The 21093-nt window shown below is 40.1% G+C and overlaps 1 long non-coding RNA gene across 1 annotated transcript in view; it reads right to left on the reverse strand.

The window, feature by feature from the left end:
• The window catches only part of LOC141948843 (uncharacterized), a 34940-nt gene that overhangs the window by 7625 nt on the left and 6222 nt on the right, over positions 1 to 21093 (reverse strand). The gene's annotated exons all lie outside the window — the stretch shown is intronic.

Raw genomic sequence — 21093 nt, forward strand, 5'->3', positions numbered from 1 at the left:
TATCCTAATGAGATTAACTCATTAAATAACCACCCATCACTTAGTTGCTGATACTCTTGATTCATTTGTGGCACTGGAAGAGAGAGCTGCCTGTGAAAATGTTAGCACTGCTTGGAGACGATTTCTCTTTGAATATTTTTAGATTATTACATTTTTCCACCCTAGGTAAGTCAGTATCATTTCCCCTGTCACACAAATGGATTGGACTGTGCAGTAACAGTCTTTCTCCCTTCAGGTTGGTCAGGCAAAGGCGACAGGTTTTGCCACTATGACATTACCTCCTTCCTTAGGAATGAGACTTAGGCCTCCCTGTGACTAATTAGTCATCTCTTGGGGGATGGATTTGTCAGTGCTCACACAAGCAGAATGGTACAGATACCTTCCACAGAACCCAAGGAAGGAAAAAGTAAAATAACTTCACCTCAAATTTTACAAATTAACCAAAAGCCACAAATGAAATACACATATGAATATTTATGAAAGAGCAAAAACCATGGCAGAAAGCACAGGATAGTGCTAAACCTGCATATTGGTGTCAAGCAGCAGGAGATGTTACCTCCCTTTAACAGAGGCGGCCTGAGTCTCACTTTTTCTGTCTTAGTTGTGTCCCAGTGGTCAGGGAAAACTTAGGAGTGAGTGGCTCTTTGGGGAAAGGCCAGAAAGGAGTTTGGTTTTGGAAAGCCTCATGCAGGAAGCAGATGAGCCTTGGTGCGGAAGCGGATGGCAGAGGCTCCAGGAAGGAGTCCAGGCAGTGCGACCTGGTTTGGCTGCGGAGTTACACTGGTTGCTCCAGTTTCAAGAAACAAATGTTCTGTCCCTGGACAAAGGACACAAGAAATGCCAAGACTGGGAGATTCCTCTGAAAAACTGGCTGGCCGCTTGTGTTGCTGGCATGCTTTAGCTTTAACAGGCCTGGGAGTTTCCAAGCAAGCTTGCTCACAGAAGTGCTCGAAAGGAATGAGTAGCTGTTGCTGTGACCTTGCACACACAGATGGGTAGTGGCTTACAGGAGCAGCCTTTGGGAGAATAACAAGGACCCCCATGTGCAAAGCTCTAATTTCAGAAGTCCCCATATGGCACAACCAGCACATAGCCACATCCTTTAAGGCAGATTTGGATGCTCTGAACAAGTGGGGATCTTTGTCCACTTAATGAAACCCCACTTGAAAATTAGATATGCACTATTATCATGACTGATTAGCACCACACTGGTGTTGTGGTGATACTACTGTATAATCAACAACTTAATTTATAGCTCTTGAGGATATAAAACAGATGCAATGCTTAAAAGATAGATGTTATTTTTCTTATAGGCTATGCTTCTCAAGTGTTTGTCTACACACAGTTTTTCTGGTTGCCTCTAAAGAAAGCTCTGGTTTCTTGATAGTCAGCTGTCCAAGAAACTTGAACGGTGGTCTTTAACACTTCTCGGTAGCATGAGTTTGTCTTACTTTTCAGGGGGTTTTTTTGTGAGCAAAGCTGGTCAAAATTTATGGATTTGAAAAAAAAAATGTGAAAGTTTTGACTGTTGATGGAGAAAAAAATATAAACAGGATCTCCATTATAGTTTTTTTCCTGTTTTTAACCCATTCTAGTATCGGTTAAACTATTCAAAATAACAGTATTTTGACTGTTGAATTAGGATAGAAAGTAAGAAAAAAGGGAAGGGTTTTTGTCTTGTCTTTTTGCAGCCATGGTCTCTGGTTACTATCAGCAATAGGGGGACACAGAAGAATTCTTAATTATCTGCACAAGGACTGACTACGTGTTCATTTCCAAGGTGAATAACATCCAAACTATTGAACCTACTAAAAAAAAAATCCTTCTTAGGTTTGGGGTTTTTTTGGCTGTTGGGTTTGGGGTTTTTTACTTAGTTGAACAAGTCATTTGAAAACAAATAGAGCAATGCATTTTGAGCATAGCTCTATGGTTTGCTTAGTCAAATTGTTAGACACACTGTCTGCTATTTAATACATTACTGAACAGCCTACTCTGTGACCCTAAGCACCAAATGTTGGAGCCGAAATTACAAATATTTTTCCTTTTTTTGCATGGTAGGCTAATGTGTTATACACCAGAACTGTTCTCCACATTCTTGGAATGTAATGATTGCAATGCAAAAGTGGAAATGTCTCAGTTTCCTAAGGGTGGACCCTGTTTGGGCCCATTCAGATGAAACAGCAGTCAATGTCCATCCAGATGCAGCAGCACTAGTAAATAAAATAAGAGAGCAGCAATACTTCATTACTCAATTTTGCTTGCTGTAGACTTGTTTCAAAGACAGTAGAAGGAAATGGGAAAGGAGGTAAACTGCCAGAGTCATATCTGTACCTAACTGTGTTTAACATTATGTTTTATGTCAAATCATTACCATATGCAGGAAAAACCACTGGTGTTTAGTGCCAGCTGTCTGCTTATTACAGCAAAGAAACTGGGAGAAGACACCAGGAACAAGGCAACCATTAAAGAGATATGGTACCTCTGAATTATTGACACTTTTAGGTATTAGCAGTGTCACTTTGGGATAGCAGACAGGAGGCAGCGTGGAGTGGAGCTAGGAAGCACGTGGTAATGACTTGGCCACAGCCGAGTTGTGACAGCAGAGCTTGCTGCCAGTCCACTTTCTGGGAGGGAAGGGGCAGCAGGAGTGCTTTGGAAGAGTGTCCAGCACAGTAGCTCAGGACTGGCCCTGACACTGGCTATCCCAGTACTGCCTTCTGTTTGCTTCAGTGATAAAATTTGTTGACTCAGAAGTTTGATCAATATTTAATGTGAGAGACAGCATGTTGATGCTGGTTTTAAAAAAAGTGAATGTACATTGTTATCTCTGTGCTTTTCACAGATATGAATGATGGCAGATTTCAGTATTACATTCAGAGTTACTCTGGGAAAGGATGTGTGCAGCCCAGGATGCAGCCCATTGTGCGAGGTGTGCTCTGGTAATGCAAAATAATAACAGCTTACGTTGATAGCATAAACCATTGATTACATGTGCTTTGATGTAAAGAACCACACTACCGATTGAACTTGGAGCTGTAGTCAAGGACCGATTCACCGTGTGATCATTTTTAGCCAAGCAACTTCTGAATCATGGGCCTATAATTGCTTCAGATTCCTGTTATTGATCTCTTATGTCAAAATAATTGAACTCTATGGCTGACTTCTGATGCTTATTGAGAAATCATATAATTACTTCCAACCAGCTGTGAGTCAATAGAAGTTGAGTACATACCACACCACTACTCAGAGTGCTTGATATATAAATTTCCTTCCAAATAAACACAAGACCTACAATATATTAATAAATCTAGGAGTCTGGATGCATGGTCCTAAGTTACATAATTACATCACCTAATATTAGTAATACCTTGAATATCTGTTATGCATTTGTATATAAAATATACTGACTTCAACCCCAACCCTACAAGCTGTGGAGACTGCTGTGCCTGCAGAGAGCCACAGCAGGGTCTGCACCGATGCAACACTCTGTCATGAAGAACAGGGATCAAGGTCTTGTTGGCCAAGCAAACACTCTGAAGCGTTGGGAGCCAGCATGTTTTATAGTGCTGAAGCTGTCTGGGACATGTCCTATAAAACACCAAAAACTCTTCTTTTTCCATTTGAAGTTCATACCAGTCTAGAAAATCCTGTCCTGTATATTACTTTCTTTTTTAGCTTTGCCTTTATCTTTTGGTTATACCAATGAACTGTCTGGAGCCTTATTTACAAAATAAGCAGCCAGGACACAGACATCCTTGTTTTCCTTTGGAGAGGGTCTTCAGAGTAGACATACACGTGTAGTCTCTTCTTCAAGAAGCTCATACTTCTGTGATTTCACAAAACCTTAACATTTTTGTTGACTACAGGATGGTGACAAATAACAGTTGCAATCCTTTTGAACAAGCAATTCAAAAAAGCTCCCTGATAAGCTGAAACTCTCTTCTAGAATTACTGAAGTCGAGAATTTTCTCACCCCACTGCTGATGGGGAATAGACTATAGTGTATATACACACACACGGAGCTAGCAAGGTACTTGAGTGATAAACAGTGGTTTATGTGAAGGTAATGAAGACTTCGTGTTGCCTAGTTGAATAGCTTTAGCTGTCAATTTCTAGATCAAATCCTATCTGAGAAAGCACATTAGCTTTACTGTGTCTTGTTTCCTATGTAATCACTGTGCTGCTAGTATTGGTTTTATTCACTCCTGCATTTCTTTAAATACTGTTTTAGTAATTCTCTTTCCTTAAGGAGAAGAAAGCATTAATCACCCAGTGCATTTAGTACCTACTTACATTAATATCTAGACAATGCAGTGATTTAGAATTCTTTACACCTTTTTGCAGGTTTTTCATTATATTTCTTAGCGTCTTGAGGATGCCTTTCCTCATGACACTTTACAATAAACCTTTGCAAAATGAATAGCTTTCATTATGAAATCAATGATATTCCCTCTAAACTTCAGGGGCAATGTCAAAGAAAAGCTACTATAATTGCTAATGCTGAGCAGTTTTTTATGACCAAACTACTTCCCAGATGTCACGGCAATGCAGTCATCACCTTCCTCAGCACTTTTGCCCTCCCTTGTCACTGTGGTTCTCATTCTCCAGAAAGTGATTGTCAGCCATGTCTTTTTCTGTTCTTCTGTCTTTACTCTGTTTGCTGTTCGAATTCAACCTTAAAGCTACCCTTTTCAGCAGAAATGGTCTAAAGTTTACACTTGTGACTCCGCATAGCAGGAACCTCTGACCACTGCCTCTCCTAAAGCATGATTATAAGGATGAATTTTAATTCTGAAGCACAAGAAGTAGTTATTAAGAACTTGATGTATGAATTTTAATTCCAGGTTTTGTTTCTTTTTTTTAGGCGGATCTACCATGCAGACACAGAATACTGCCTGTGACCAGCCCAGTCTACTGAGTACTATCTTAGGTATTAAACATTATAATTTGAAGCAGGGTCCATAACTGCATTTTTAAGAAGCCAAATCCAGTGTGCCTACTAGGACTAGCCCATGTGGTGCTTGCTGCTTGCACTGGTTGGGTCCAGATGTGAGCATACTGCTCAGTTTGATCCTGGCTGACACTGTGGAGCCCAGAGAGTCGTGTACCTCTGGGACCCAGAGGAAACAGCTGGACAAAGGAATTCCCAGGACTGTTGGTCATGGACATGTAAGTTCCTCAAAGGTCTGTGCAAGATTAAATTAGGCATATTCATTGTTTATGAGTGTGGACCTTTGTTCTTATGTGTTTATGGATATCAGCAGCAGAAGTAATGTGTACTAATAGGTCTGGTAAAAGGCTTGTAAACTAACAGGTAGAAGTACTCAGCAGCTGTTCATTAAATGCAGATAGTGTGGCTGTTCCACTTTTCAAGGTCTTACCAAGGTGCAAAACTGCATCAGCCTGTCTTTGTCTCATGGAGAGACACCATTTCTTCCACTTATATTTTTTAAGGTAATACATTAAGCTCCGGTTCAGAGGAAAATGCGAATGAAATCCTAAAAGTTTGTCAGCATCTTGATATTCTCTTGATTAAAAACAGTTTAACTTGTTCTTCCTTTTTTAGTACAGAAATAGACATGTGAGTCACTAATTTGTTTGCCTTCTTTGAGGCTGTCGAAATGTAAAAGAGGTGAGTTAGCAGCCCCTGGCAGTGGGGACTATAATGAAGATGCTGACAGACTTATTTATAGCATGGTCATGCTACCAGGCATGACAATTACATTTCACTCAGGGAAGTTACTTTGACTTCTTTAAGTACCAGCTGTAGTTAAACAGCTCTTTAAAGCTTGTCTTAACACTGTGGATGTTTAGATGATTGAACTTTTGTCATAGGTACCATACCAGTGGTTATCCTGATGCTCTGTTTTACTTCAAAGGCATACAATTGTCTTATCTCATTCCCTGCTTTAATTACTTTAAATGTACTGACAAGCACAACTGACCAATTAATAGTACTTTTTCTCATCTTATCTCATTTGTTATCCATGATGCTCTTCCATGTTGTAATTACTTTTCAATTTTTCATGACTCAAATAGGAGATGTACATAATGAATACAAATAGCAAATTGATTAAATGTAACATGCATTGTAGCACCAGCAAGATTGTCATTTGTTATTAATGAGAGAGATTTGTCAGGTTCTTGTGAAAAGGCTCATGACGCACAGCAATCCAACCAAACCTAACAGCTGTAAGACTAGCCGACCTTCAGCCCTTTAATTGTCATGAACACAAATAGGAAGGTAGGCATGATTTTCAAGATGATTTCATATTTCTCTGTTTTGGTGCCATCTTAACATTTTGGGGCTTAATAGCAAAACGTGCAAGTCGGGTTAACTGGGAATATTCCAATAAATGGTGTGTCATTGTAAGGTACCAAATTTCAATGCCAAAGCTGTTTTGTAGGAGCCAAAATACTGATTTTTACAAGGCTGAAACTAAGCGTGGCCTTTGCCTGCGTTGGTATGGCCAGCAGCTCAGTAGTCAGGGAGCTCATGCAAGAAAGGCAGGAAGCTGCTGTTCAGATGCCTCTGCCGGATTTAACCAGATACACAAATATATACCTTTTGCGTCCTTACTAAGTTACCAGCCATCAGGCAACGGACTACTCCAGACCCTTGTTCAATTGCTCCTGATCAAACTGGTTCATTTTACATAAAGTATCTGCTGAAAGCTGGTCTTCTGTGTACTGGAGGGAAGTATTTGCTATTAGAGTGGGTGGTTTTGAGAGATTTCTTTCATGCCAGTGTCTGCCAAGAAGTTGATTTGATATCCAAAAACTTTTTGTGGAATGAGGAAAGTTTTCTTCATTGTATTACAAAGAAACATCCAGGGAAGGCTCAAAAATGAAAATGGTAATGCAGGAAATTATTTCCCAACCTTGAGTCCTGAGCCTAAAAATCTAACAGCTAAATCCTTGTCCCCAACATGCAGCTCCCTCAATTTCAGTGTGGATCAACAAAGGCGTTTTTTTTCCCAGAATCACAGCCTTGATAATACTTTAGTTCTTTGTTGATGTACATTGTTTTTGCTGCATTAACTTAAAAAATACTTTGCACCAGGTGAAGGTCTGCCTCCTGGTCAGTTTGTTCTAACCATGGACCATACTCAATTAAAAATCACAAAAACCAGTTTTCCTTTCAAATTACGTGTTACAGTGTGAACATCAGTATTATTTACCTGAGTTTAAGAAATTAACTGAATATTAAATCTTGCTATTTAATTCTTCCATCTTCTGCTTTCATAAGTGAATGTAGGGATTTTATGGGCCTTATTTTAAACAAGAATTTTGATCATAAAGCCTTTGAAGAACTAAAAAAAAAATGTTACACAGGTAACATCTTGAGGTAACAAGGAGAGGAGAATCTTTGAAATTTACTCTGAAATTAGAGACTTCAATCTGCATAATTTATACACTGAGTATTCATAAAAAGGACTACAGTTGAACTCACCTGTCATCAAAAGGATGGAAACAATGGCTAAGACTGAGGCAGGGAAATGGTGTTATGGATGTTATTTCCTAAATATTTTCTAAGGAACGGTTTCTACTAGTTACTGAGGAAATTAAGGAAAAGTGACAAAGCAACAATCATTTCCAAGTAATAGTTTTTTTTTCTTTTCATTATCTGTGCTGTCTGCCCTCAGATCTCCTGCATTGTTCAGATTTCAAGACATTTCCTGCTGTAATAGACAAGCAAGAGACTTTCCACCCGGCAAAGAGGAGATCTCGGCTCCTGCAGCGCAGGTCTCACCCAGGGCAGCGCTGGCTCTGCTGCTACAGGCTGGTACTGAACAGCCAGCTCAGGCGTGTTCATTAATGACAGATAATTTTTCTACGCTCAGAACTTGGTTTGAATAAATATGTAAAAATTGGGCTATAATGTTCAAATAATTAGACGGTCTTTCCTATTCTGCTTATTTTCTTTTCCTGTCTTCTCCCCAGAGGGACAAGGATTGCTATTTCTTGCCTTTGGAAACACTTTTGGCTTATCAGGGTTTTCCCTCCTCACCGTGCTACTGGCAGAAGTTTATCTCAGGAGATCCTGTTTTATCTCCAGAAGGGATCTCACTGATAAACAAGAATCCTGGGCAGGATTTACACCCTTCCTCTGGAAACACAGGAAGCTTGTGTCAATTCTTGCTCATTCAGACTCATGTCAGCTTGTCAGGGACTATTGGTTGTTAAAAATTTAACACAGGAAACCTGACAGGATTGGTCTCTTGGTGCTACAACAGTATAAATATTTAATAATGACACGATGATACATTTCTATTAACACAGCTGGCATTCTACACTTAAGCACAATGGGATAATAATTCTCTTTATGACTATGCACCCCATAAAATACTTATGTAATAGGTGCATGGACCAAAGCTACAGTGAACAGCGCAGAAAAGGCAACGTCTTATGACAGATGAGTGACTGCTGTAGCTATATTCTTTAATAAATTCTCCTTTCATGATGAGTCCGGCCAAATTTTGAAATTTTATGCTGCTAACACCTAAGTCCATGAGTTCCACTGACTGCTGTGGGAGACTTTGTGGAGCAGGGTATAGATTACTTATAATCAAGGAATCATAATCTCCTTTAAAAAATTACTGGAGAAAGCAAAATATCAAGCTCTCTCTTCCATTTATTCACTTTTCTTCATGTATAAAGGTCATGTGGTTAGGGACAGTTTGACCTGATGGAGGAACAATGCTTTTTTACCTTTAAAAAATGTACCTGTTTGATTTACCTATCAAATCTAGTTTTCTCTAGTCTTCTGAAGTATTTCCTGAACATAAACATTTAAAACTGGACTCAGTTCATAGCTGAAAAGTTGTTTCCAGATAATTTTTTCTCTCAGCCCTTTACTCTGTATTTGAATGGATGTAAATAACAAAAGCAAGCCAAGAATGTTTAACAATCTGATCAAAAGTACTGCTTCTTCACTGCTCATATTTTTACTTCTTTGTTCAGTAACTCATGACACCACACAGACCATCCAGTTCAAGGTAGGTTAGAGCAGAGCTACTTATTTATCCAATTAAAGTTCTTCTCTACACCCAGAACTGAAAAATCTGTGTCCCTCAGTCAGGTGGGGTAAACGCTGGGCAGTGTGAAGCAAGGACAGAACTGTTCTCGGTGTGACACTGGACTGCTTCAACGTGAAAAAAGCAGATGGTACAGCATATAGGTAGGTTGATACACTTCATACAAGACCTGCTATGTAATCCCTCTGAGCTACTTTCAAATCTGGGGCCTGCAGGCTGAGTCTTAAGCTAGCAATGCATCTAATGTATGTACAAACATAAAAGGAATCCTTCCCTGCCTTTCTTCTCAACTTACAGAAATATTCTAATTAGTTATTTCAGGTGGGAGAAGAAAGGGAAGAAATTTGGAGCAGGGGAAATGTGTGATTGTTGACTTTGCAGTAGCTCTGTCAAAAAAATGTATTCTACTTTTAATACGCACCGTTTGAAAAGCAAAGCCCCTTTTAAAATGCTTCAGAACTCATGTCCTTTTTAATTGCCTGGAATTCATGGTGGCTGTGTGAGAAAGCCATAAACATGTACAATCATAAAAACACATTTAGACAACCCAAACAGAATCAGTGCCATATTATTTTAGTTTATTATTCCTAGTGGAGTACAGATTGGTCTTCCTACTTTGATATTTATTTATACCAAGGAACTGCAAGAACATAAATGCCACTCTTGGGATAATCCTAATGCTGGGGCCGAACAGAATACACATTGCATCTGTCTCATTTGCAGTAAAATGAAGGAGTGTTTAGGTGTAATCCTCCTAATGAAGGACAAAGTTGAAGGTCAAATGTAGTCTTCAGAATTAATGTGTCACCATGAAGCTGAGAGAACTGTAGTTCTGCATTAAAAAGTTTTCTTAAAATATCAAATAACTAAGATGAGAAAAAGGAAGATGTAGCTCTTTGGTTTTGTAATTCCTTTTTCTTTGAAGCCACTCAAGGATTCTGTTCAAGACTTTAGTGCTCATATGAAAAATTAATGATGGGTTTTTGCTAGACAGAAAGCCTTCTTATTTTGCACATGATTAACAAAGAAAACTCAATGCAGGAGTGAGATACTCAGCAGGGGGTGGTTCTCTCAGAGGCCAGCTCACAGCTTCACACCAGAACATTTATTGACATGGGAAAATACCCACTTTTATCCAAAGACAGTTAAACAGATAGGATATGTGCAGGGCTGTACGTACTGAATAACAAGGAACAGATTCTTGACAAAGGAAAATGTCAACCAAAATAAACAAACAGCCTAGCAGCAGGCTGACCCTGCGCCGTGCCTGTGGGCTATTTTGAGTCTACTGCAGAGCCAAGTGCAATGTTAGTCTTTTGCTAGTTATTGTCAGGAAGTAGATTATCAGCTGAAAGGCTGGAGGGTGACTTCAGACAGTCTGCCTGTAGCAGAAGAAAAGCCAAGGACATGTAGGCAGTATATAATATATACAAGCCAGATCTGTACTCTGCTCACGTGGCATTTTGGTTTGATGTTCCTCACCTACAAAGATCTCATTTTTGGGTACTTTTCCCACGTATAAAATCACAGAGTAAGCTCACATGCGCTTGTCCAACTGAAAGCATCCTGGTTTAACCCTGTTGTTCCTGTGTACATCCCTCAATTTTTAAAGCTTCTTGTTTTGGTCTAGTCATCCAACTCCATACATTTGCTGGGATTCAGAAGGGCCATCTGCTACCCACACGTTCAGGAGGAAAGTCACACCAAAAGAGGTATAGATTTTTACAAGTTACAATGGAATTACAATGAGTTTTACTTATTTTAAGCTTAAGAAAAGACACACATCTGTTACTAGTGTATATTTGTGATTTGTCCCCAAGTACAGGAGGCTTTTATAAGTATCTGTTAAATACAACAGTGCACTACAAAGAGCTGAGTGGGGTTATAAATCTCAGGTCAGACTTGGGGTTTCAGGTGTCAGACAAGAATGAAGCAGATCACCCAGGATGAACTGGACCAGAAAGCTTTCTTGCCTTTTCTTGTCATAGTAGTAAATGGAGAATGATCCCCATCTCTGCCCCCTGCAATACTGCCATTATGAACTATAAGCTGTTTGTCTGTAGGTTCAAAAAGGAGTTATGTTAGTTTTGAAAGTACTATGCATAAGTATGCACAAAAAGCATAGAATTAGTCTCAAACAAGTGAAGTCTTCCATGTAGAAGCTTGATTTCCTTAAAACTTCATTCCCATAGACAGCAAAGATGAAGGTTTCCCATGCCATCTAGAGTGCCTCTTGCTTTTGAGGTAAGGAAATCCAAGGAACATTAAAGTTGCTAAAAACTGGTCTTTTGCAGGAGGACACAAGGTAGGGTTTATAAGTTATCATTTCTAAATGATAGAGAATCAGTTATGCTAAGTATAAAAAGACATGAAGCCACGAATAGAGCACCTGGTAACAGCACTTGTGAGCTTTTCTAAAAGGCTTCCTATTTGTCTGGTTTGGTTATAGTTTGTTTGCTTGAGCAATTCTTTTGAAGTTATCTATAGTGGTGGCACTGAATGCAGTGGCTAGTGTACAATTATAGAACCAGGTTGGCAGAATGATTGAACTGGCTAACTGCCATTTTCACAGCAATTATTTTTTTCTTGTGGATTTTTTAGATCAGATCCCTGCAGGAACAGATTGAGTGGAGGTTTTATATTGTTATTATGAATGTTTTGATATTACAGTAATGATTTTTTGATATTTGATAATAAAGCCTTGAGATGATAGCAGTGGAAGCCTCAGAGTAACTTTCATAATCTATTGATTTTGTGGTTTCTTCATGGTGAATTTTTTTCTTTGCTACCATCGACTGTTTGGGTTTTTTAATTATTTTGTGGGGATTTCTCTCACAGCTTTTGCCTACCACACAGTGCTGCTACATATGAAGTATATACAAAAAATGTGCTTGCGTTATCCAGTCAAGTGCTACTAACCAAATACAAAGCAGCACAGCCCACGTTTGGTCCTGCATCACTAAACTCAGCGAGAGCTTTGCTTGAGCTACATTAAAAAAAAGATCAAGCCCTATCCAAGAACAGCTGGATGCGTTTGATAGAGTGAGATTATATTCCCATCTGTAACTCAAAATTTAGATAGTAGGTTTTAGGACTTAATATAATTTATATCCCTAAATTGTAATCTGTCTAGAACAGGAATGGTATTGCCATGTGTAATCTGCAAAACAACCTGACTATTTTGGCAGGGAAGGCAGAATTTGATGACAGAATTTTAACTACAGCTGTGAAGTGAAGGACTAGAGACATGCCTGCAAGGGAGAGGTGCCCTGTGCTCCTGGGAGCCTCCCACTCATGGGACCACCCAGCTCTCACTGTTGTACCCTCACCAGCCAAGAAGCCGTTTCTGCCCTCCCTGGCTTGTCCAGACTTAGCCTCATGCCGATGAGTGGCCGGTCTTGGTTTGCCCATTGGCTGCTGCCAAGCAGATGGCACCAGCTGCATTTTCCTCACCTTTGCTCAGCGAGAGCTCTAAGTTGTGCTTCCTTCTGCTCCCCAACCAAAAGTGTCCATGAAGTCTTACAGGCCTGTATTTATTCTTGAGATTTACAATGCTTTTTTATTCTGGCTAGGATTGACTTGACAGGCTCAAAAGTTCCTGTAAGGCAATATGAGAGAAAAACAAGGACAGACAGACAAACAGCAATGGCATGACCCTCATTTCCTTAGGAAACCAAGCTAAAAATGAAACTGTAACCTCAGACCCTTTGCTGAGGGCTTCTTCTTTGAAAGCCAGGATAAGAACAGATATATCCCAGATCAGAAAAGACATGTGGAGATTACTGTATTCTTGTGACTATATTAAAGGAGTCAAGAAAATAAACTAATTGTGAATAGCTTTTAAGTCCTCTTAAATCACCATTATTATTACAATTATTAATAATAATAATTTTATTGTATTTACTTTTTGAAGGAAAAAATGGTCCTGTGGTACAGTTAAAACCAGAGAGGATACCTGAGGGAGAGAATGCTAATGTCCGTGCAGAGGCACTCCCCTGCCCCTGCTCTCTGCTCGAGGGACAGACTGAGGAGTGGGCTGCTGTCAGGTACTGCACTGGGCTGCAACCACGCAGGCAGGTAAAAACAACTGAGAAAGGAGGCTGGCATCAGTGTCCCCTCTCTAGGTAAGGTATACATACAGCAGAGAGAGCAGAGAGGTTTTTGATTTTTGTCTCATGTAACAGATGGGAGGTAAGATGTGTGGAGTGAGCTCCTGAGAGGAAAGCTGCGTGTCCTCCCCAGGCCATGCCCACCTATGTGCTGCAGTCACTCACAGGCAATTTGTAACCATTTAGGTGGGTGTTCTGTATCTGCATGACTTGACTTTAAAGCTTTATTGAAGCTCTTCAGTCAATTCACTAGTGACCTTGAGAGATCCTATCATGTGTACTGGCAATTGTGTAGTTGATGCATTTCCATACGAGGCACTAAACCTTTACATATTGGAAAAGTCATTTGGTCTGTTAGAACTTGCATGAAAAAATACAAATATTTCATAAGGACAAGTGGGCAGATTATTCTCAGGCTATTGATTCCACATTTTGGTCTGCTGAAAACCTGCTGCTAAATAGACCTCCCTACTGAAGAGACTGAGCAAAATGGCCATTACACGGAGACACTCTGGGGATTTGATTGGACATGAGAACACTAATCATGAAATAGCAAAGATTGAGCATGCTGTTGAAGCTACTATTTGCATAAAAAGGTAACACTTCAGTGTTGGGAAGCCAGATTTTTTCAGAACATTAACAGTAGCTGTTCCAGATCAAGTCATATCTCTTGCCACATCCAGCAGGGCAGCCAGTTCCTCAGGCTTCTCATTTTCTAGCGTCTAGAGAACTGGGACAACACACACACATGTTGTCTGTAGCAAGTAAGTTAGCGAATACTTTTGCTACACTACATAGATACTGAAAACCAAACTCCTATCTCCAGCAAGCCTACAGAATAATGTTTTCTTTCTTAAGCATACCTGAAAACAGCATCAATTTTGGATTTTGAAATGGCTAATCGACTTTCTATTTGATTCTTGTAATCAAGAAGTTAATTCAATTAATTTCAATCAATTCTTGTAATTAAATTCTTGTAAACTTTCCTTGCTCCTGACATGCTGATTTTGTCAACTTCAAGTACTCAAAACTCAAAAATGAGGAGGCCCTTAAAATTTTCAGCAAGACTAGACTGTTATGCAGTTTACTCTTTTAAAACAGTATTTGTTTCATTCCCCCTTTATCTTGCTGGTTTAGTGGTTTATTTTGGGTTTTTTTTGTTTGGTTGGGTTTTTTTTTAATGTGGCTCATCAAAGATAGAGACTAAAAATGTGGATAGAATCTTTCTACACTTTTTTAAAATAAAGACCAAATTTTGCACATATTTATGTAGCTCCAAGCTTTATGACTTTAAGAAAACACATATGAAATTACAACATTCATTATTAGACTAGGCAAAACATAGTAAGCTGTAAATGTTTGCCAGAGTTTAGGTGGATGAGATACTTTGCAATTTCCACATATGTCCATTTCTAGCTTTGTCTCTAAGCTGGTAGAGCTACTTATGAAAAATACCCACACATGCATTCATTGAGGGTTTCACTTGGAGAATAATGTATACAGCCAGAAACCAAAACATGTTAACAGAGAGTCTATGAGCCCCAATCAAAAGCTCACAATATATACAGTATTTAGGTAACCAGCTGCCAAGACCTCTGCACATCATTCTCTGGTCTGAGTGCTGCCAGGGACTGGCAGTCCAGTCTCCTGGTTGTCCCTTTCCCCCACCTTTGCTGCAGTCCTGTTTCTTTTGGATGAGGACCAGAAGCTCTGGTTCAGGGGTGTGGGCCTGGCTCACAAGCCCCCAAAATCTGCGGACAATAGTCACTGGGCTCTGAACTGGTCAAGAGCATGTAAGGTGTTTGTCAGAGGCAGGGGAAAGTCAGTCAGAGAAAGAAACAGAGGGAGGAAGATTGTTCATTACATGTCATGCATGGTCAGTCTTGGAGAGAGACCATGAACAAGTGAAACCTCTGTGTGCATCTTCTTAGGTACTTGCTAGTCCTCTACTTTGTCAGCAGACTCCCACGCAGCTCCACTGGCAACCCTAACAGGAGGATTGCAAGGTATCTGCAGGCAGTTATATAGCTCTGAATGTGCTTGCAGAACTTATGTCCATGTATTTATGTCTTCTGGCATTTGTTTTACCATTCCATGGCCACACCAGCCACCTTATGAATATCAGAGTCCAAGATTAGAAAATAGTTACCCAGCCTGAAACCTAGACCCCATAACAAAACATTCATTGCCTTTTCAGAAACATCTAGAAGTAAAGGCTGAGACAATAATTTAGTTTTGTTTATGCTAGAGGCTAAACCAAACGAAAAATCTAATCCATACTTCCATGCACAAGTGGATGCAAACTGCACTGATTCAGTGCAGAACACGGAATTGCTGGTTTCCTATGCTCCTGTACACTTAGGGATGTCGGAAGCGACCAGTTCTGCATGAATGTATGAAGACACTGCACATTACGTAGCTCCTGAAGTGCAGTACAATTTTGTTTATTAAGGTAGAAATGAGAATGGCCCAGACTGAGCTCTTCTACCTCAGGTGCAACTCCTTCTGGTTACAGGCTGGTGGTACATTGTACCTCGTGCCTGCAGTTCTCAGTTCCTCGCAGATGGGATTCAACAAGGTATCTCAAGCACCAGTAGCTCTGTGAAGTACTTCACCAAATAGGGTCCTGAAAGACATCAGGTCCCTTAAATGCCAGTTTGGCCTGCTGAGGGAGCGGTGGATTCACTCCACATCTGATGAGAGGATTCAAATTGTCAGTTCAGTGGGAGAATCTTCCTGTTGAGGGGATGAAAAGCTCAGAGGACCTCACTCATGCTCAGTGGTCTTGTAATTAAATGTTACACACTTGATGAGCATTGCATTGCAAGCCTCAAGGCTAATTTACATGTTACCACCAAAATGTCTTATTTTATTTTGCTTGTAAAAATACTGTACAGGCATCATTGCATGTCATTGCAAATGGTTTGTATCAATGATGCTTGGGCGACTCTCAAAAGTACTAAAAGCTGTACATAATTACTGCTGAAGAGCCCCGTACAGAACCAATAATACTTCCTCTACAATAGCTATTTTATGACTAAGATGGCTTTCCTGATGTGACTGACAATGCTAGGATCACAAACAAGCAGCCTGCCAGCAAATAAAGAATAGCTTTTTGGGGAAACAAAGTAGTTTGATTCAATTATAGTATTACATGTATAATTAAAGTGTATGTCGCTTTTCCAAGAGTTGCCCATAATTTAAGACAGTAAGACAGGGTGGGAGGAAGGAGAGAATAATGAAAGTGGATAGAAGCTAGTTGTAAGAATGGTGATAGGTATGATGCCAGTATAAGGTATTTACTGGAACATTAAATGCTTTCTGTTGTAAAAGTTGCTTTTAGTGATTTGGGCCACATGACTCACTGTTACTCTTTACGCAATGGATGAGTGAAAAGAGAAGAAGCTTCTTGAGACTCTGGGATCCATTTAGCACATACACCTTTATCAGTTTCTTGTTCTGAGGCGGTCATCCCACAAGTAACATTTCAATGAAGGCATATCAGATGGACTGAACTGCCATTTCTTACAATTCACTATTTCTTTAATGCTTATGTGACTGACTTCAAAGCAGTGCTAAAGCACTGCAACCATTTATTGGAATATATTAATAATAATAAATTAGAGTTTCATTCACTGAATTCCAGCTCTTAGAAGAATAAACAACCTTGTGCAGATGCAGAAGAAAGGCAGGGAAATATTAGATGACTTACCCACAGTCTGCAGCAGGTGAGTGGGAGAATTAGAAACAGAACCTCTGGCCTCTGGCCTTTCTTCCAAATCATCTTTCCTGTGTTTGTGCCACAGTAAAATGATTTTGCATATGTCCTGTCTCAGAAATATGAAAAATATATGCAATATGCAAAGCAGCCAATTGGACTGCCTTTTGGAATATATCATCATTTATGAAAGGTGCATCTTGAAGCCTAAACAGATTGTGTGCAATTAATTGCAAACTGTCAAAGAGACTACAGCACTTTACTGCCAATTTGTAAATAAAACCTAGTATGCAAATGGCTTAGGCAAGTGAAGTAAGTTTCTGTGGATAAAGGAAAGGCAATGTGCAAATGGAACGGCACACCATTTTTATAATCCAGCCCTTTAAGAATTTTGCTGACCCTATAGGAAAATGGTGTGGTGCGGAGTCATTGAACGCAGCTAGGCTCCTCCACAGGTAAATATTTTACATAACCCAAATGAAGAAGTCATTTATTTGAAAAGCTAAAAGAATAAAAAAGTCATCAAGTGCAAAAAGAAACATATTTTTTATTAAAATCTTGGTAGATACACAAGCATTTTTGTACCTTAAAGATGTGCTGAACGATGGTGATGAAGTGTGGATCATTCCAAATATAGGGGACTGCAAACAAAGCAGATTCCCTTTATGTCCTGATTCTGACCCTCAAATGATCTTTGTTATAAATATGCTCATCCTGGTGGCTGGCCAATACCTGACTCGATTCCTTATCCAGTGCTGTCTAGCTCCCTTTGTATCACTGCTGTTACCATCCTATACCTCATTGTTCCCCCTCCGTAATATTCAATAAATACAATATGTTTGGTGCCACTGCTGATCTGCTGAGCCAGTCAGTGGCTGGCCCAGTGACTCAGACTTGATCTCAGCTTCAAAAGAAAAATTATGATGCCTGTCTTTCTAGGTTTGAACCCCTCTGGTGAACAGTATCACAAATGTAATACAGACCTTCAGTAATTACTGAAACAGCAGTTTGTCACAAGCTGCTGGTGGCACTGATGGACAATCTGCTTGTGGGTATAGTTAGAGGAAGGAATATGTAGGAAAATGATATTTGTGACAGGCTTAACTTGGAATTTTTTTTTCAGGGGATGAAATGTACATGCAGAGGCAGTGTAGATGAAGAACTGGATTCTCATATTCATCAACAATTCTTTCCACCTCTCTGGTATTTAATATATATGCAAAAATTACTCCAGTGTAAATGAGAATGTGGCCCAAGTAGTAGCCACAACTACATGAAGTGCAGTTTGTATCTCCTCTGAAGTTCACATACATCAGCAGTTTCCAAAACAAGTAGATTTGGCCCTTGGGGAAGAGCAGAACTGCCTACATACCCCAGTCACAATCCACACTGATGCCATTGAGGGGATCCTTGCAATGCTCAGTAAATAAAAAAATCCCTTCTTCACTCCCCTGAGTCTTGTAGCAGGCCCAGAGCTTACTGCCACATACAGGCACTTCCCTGTGCTCTGTGAACCTGAAAAAAATGGAAACCTAAAAGTCCGCCCTTCATGTGAAGCAATTCTCTTTATTCTTTTTCTCCCCTTATCTTGTAGTGCAAATGCAGTTCCAGAAATGACATAAAACATCCGAATCCAGGCATGGTGAGGTAAATTCAAGGTTGAGAGAAGATGAAAGAAAAAATAGACTCTGAGCCTGATAGGCTTTGGATGGAGCTTTACAGGGAATCAGCACTCCAAAGGATGCTGTCGTGGGGGTGACCTGCCCACGCAGGGGAAACAGGCCCAGCTTGCTGCAAGATCAGAAATCTAGAATGGAGAAGAGGGAATGTGCTGTTTGACCCAAGCCAAATTCATAATGACACTTTGTTTCACAGCTTAATATTTAAAATGTGTTGCTCCAATTAGTGAGTTGAAGAATTTTCTAGGAGACACAGTCTCTCCTCCCCAAATTAAGGTATTTTAATTTCTTTCAGGATTTTTTTGGAACTAGATTGCACTTGACTCTAGGGACAGAATGTTTCCTTCGTAAATCATTGCTGAGTTTATGGCACAAACAGCTATGTCCCTCCAGCCTTTATTAACTCAAACTTACGAAGTCTATGTGTCCACACACCCTTGTTTGTTGCACTGCTGGAGACTGCTCGTGTTTCACCAGAAAAGGCTCTCCAGTCTGCAGCTATCGTATTTTCTCTCTTGTGTCACTCAAGCAAACTGCCTTGCAGCTTGCTTGCCGCCAAGGTGGGAGCAGGGCCACTGAAGCCCGCTGCCCCCAGCCAGGGGCCTGGCTCACCAGGAACTCGCTCGGCACCACAGGTGCAGACACAAGCTGGGCTCTCCCCAGCGCTGCCAGGAGCCAAATGGGATTTTGCCTGAATGAGTACTGGAGAATGGGGCTCTCTTTCAGAGCTACAAACAACTCTTTAAAATACTGGGAGTGTTCAGAAGATGGAAATTTGCTATATTACAATTTCAGAAAGCAGCAGATGAACACCGGACATAATGACCTCCCCTCTTCTGAACAGCTAACCCAAACATGGTGAGTCCTCTGTACAGTCCAGCTTCAGCCCTTGACTGTGTTCATGAGAGTTATTTTGATGTACTGTGATGAATGCAAGATGAATGCATAAAAAGCAGAGTTCAATAAGCAGTACGGAACAGTGTTCGTATGCTGGCTTACAGGTTTACCCTACAGCTACTATGCTAGTTGTTTCCAGCCTTAAGTCATGAGAATTTGGTTGGTACTCAGGGTTTTGCCTTGCCCTTCCCCTCTCTGCCACTGAAGTAATCTGGAGTCATCATTTTCAACTGAAAATTTTTAAGTGTTATCTTTATCTGTTGTTGCCAGTGTCTCTAAGAGCTCAACCCATTCCTCTTACCACTACCTCTGCAGGTGCTTGTGGAAAGTGAGGAGGAAATCAACACTGCGTGTGCCTGTTGCCAGCGTGACTCCACAGTTTCCCAGCTCTGGTGAAGTACCAGTGTGTGCTGAGCAACACTGATGCTATCCAGGGATACTAACGTGTACGTCATGTAATGCTTGTATGTCACAAAGATTTTGGAGGGTAGAATAGTGAGGGAGAATAGGGAGAGCCTATTATTTTCTTTAGAAATAGCCTTCCTCCTCTGTTGTCCCTTGACATCTGCCCCTCACAACAGGCTTGTGGTGCAATATGCATGTCTCCCCCCTGCAAAGGCTCTGCTCCTTTTAGAAAAACCTTCCAGAAGGATACCGACAGCACTGAAATCCCACTCAGTCTGCTTGGTTTTTACCAGCCCTATGCGATTGCCCTGCAAGAAGAGAGGAATATTTTCCCTGCTCTCTGGAGTAAAGTCCTCCATTACCATGTCATGAAAGAAAACAGGCTGTTTGGTAGCTAAGGAAAAATGCTGACTTTAAACCTGAGATAAGGCTCTATCATTTACACTAATGAGCTCACTGGTGGGGAATTTGTAAAATTTTATGATAAAAAGTAGCTGTAGTCAGTGTTTGATGGAATTTACTATTTTACTTTTTTGCTGAAAATACACATAACTACTAATAATTTTTCCAGCCAAACCTAGAGAGAAATAAATGCAGCGAGAATTGCCCCAGTAGAAGTTCAAAGATCTTATAAGTAATCCATTATTTTAAAGATTTATTCTTTAATCATGGGTTGGTCTAAATTCTGCTGAGAAGGCTATAGACACTTTTAACTGGTTGAATAACAAATTAGTTACTCAGAAGGAGGAGCCCTTAATGAAATATTAATATCAGGATTTTAATTGCTGGTAACTTATGGTTAAAAGTTAACCCCCTAGATCTGATAGTCATCATTGTCCTGTCAAATTTTGATTTCTGATGGAAGTGTGCCCTGAGATGCACCCTGGGGTTGCCTTGTAATAGCTTCTGTGCCGGGTACCACATATGTCCAATATGTGCAGTGAAAAAGGGGAGGTATCTAATAGCCTTTGTTATCTTATACTGTCAGAGCAGTAAATGACCAGTGTTAAGGAAATCTCCCAGCTACTGTAGATTACAAGAACCTAGACCGTTCTGTTCAGAATCAGAATAAAGGAGTCTGGCAGGAGAGAGTAACCCTGCTATAAAACTAGTAAAAATGGAAGAAAGCAAAGGGTGTAAGTAAAGCATAAAGTAAGCAGAGAGGAATAGAGATGTCTCCAGCTGAAGGACTGGAAAACTCTCACAGTTTGGCATGCATGTGAGACATAAATGAAATGTTTTCTCTC

This window comes from Strix uralensis, chromosome 12, assembly GCF_047716275.1.
Source record: "Strix uralensis isolate ZFMK-TIS-50842 chromosome 12, bStrUra1, whole genome shotgun sequence".
NCBI classification, from domain to species: domain Eukaryota; kingdom Metazoa; phylum Chordata; class Aves; order Strigiformes; family Strigidae; genus Strix; species Strix uralensis.